Below are 1,329 nucleotides of genomic sequence, written 5' to 3'. Positions count from 1 at the left end.
GCGGGGATCCCAAAATTCCTGGGGATCCCAAAAATCCCAAGGGAGCCGAAATTCCAGGGGGATCCCAAAATTCCAATGGGATCCCAAAATCCCAACGGGATCGCAAAAAATCCCAGGGAATCCCAAGGGGATCCCAAAAATCCCAGGGAATCCCAAAAATCCGGTGGGATCGCAGCTCCTGCTCCAGGCGCTTCTGGGTTTTATTCCTTGAATCCCTCTGGGGGAATCCCACTGGAATTTTGGGAGAATCCCACTGGAATTCCGGGGGGATCCCGCTGGAATTCTGGGAGAATCCTGCCAGAATTCCGGGTGAATCCTGCTGGAATTCCAGGGGATTCCCATTGGAATTTTGGGAGAATACTGCAGGAATTCTGGGGGAATCCCAGGAAAACCTTGTTGGAGTTCCAGGGGAATCCTGCTGGAATTCTGGGAGAATCCCGATGGAATTTTGAGGGAATCCTGCCGGAATTTTGGGGGAATCCCCCTGGAATTGTGGGAAAATCCCACTGGAATTTTGGGAAGATCCCACTGGAATTTTGGTGGAATTCCGGAGGAATCCCGCTGGAATTCCACGCGCTCCCAGATTTTCCAGCTCCGCTCCGGGATTTATTCCCAAACTTCGGGCTTGGGAACAGAGCTCGGGATTTTCACACGGGAGAAGGAGCCGGATCCCAGACGGGAGCGAGGCGGAATTCCCGACGGGAACCAGATCTGGATTCCGGACGGGAACGGCGCGGTCCCGCCTGGGAACACCGGAATTCCACGTGGGAATGTCCCGATCTCACGTGGGAAGGTCGGAATTCCAGGTGGGAATGTCCCGATCCCGTGTGGGAAGGCCGGAATTCCACGTGGGAATGTCAGAATTCCATGTGGGAATGTCAGGATCCGGTGTGGGACCATCAGGATCCAGCAGGAACATCAAAATTCCGTGTGGGGATCCAGCGGGAATGGGCCGGAATTCCATGCGGGAATGTCGGGATCCCGCGTGGGAAGGTCAGAATTCCACATGGGAATGTCAGGATCCAGCGGGAATGGGTCGGAATTCCGTGTGGGAATGTCGGGATCCAGCATGGAAAGGTCGGGATCCAATGGGAATATCAAGATTCTGTGTGGGAACATCGGAATTCCGTGTGGGAATGTCGGGATCCCGCACGTGAATGTCGGGATCCAGCGGGAATGGGTCGGAATTCCATGTGGGAATGTCGGGATCCAGCAGGAATGTGCCAGAATTCCATGTGGGAGGGTCGGGATCCAATGGGAATATCAAGATCCCGCATGGGAACACCGGAATTCCAGGTGGGAGCGTCAGGATCTTGTGTGGGAACGATG

Source organism: Parus major, chromosome 28, assembly GCF_001522545.3.
Source record: "Parus major isolate Abel chromosome 28, Parus_major1.1, whole genome shotgun sequence".
Taxonomy (NCBI): domain Eukaryota; kingdom Metazoa; phylum Chordata; class Aves; order Passeriformes; family Paridae; genus Parus; species Parus major.
The sequence above is the reverse complement of the archived record's forward strand: the minus strand, read 5'-3'. Positions refer to the sequence as shown.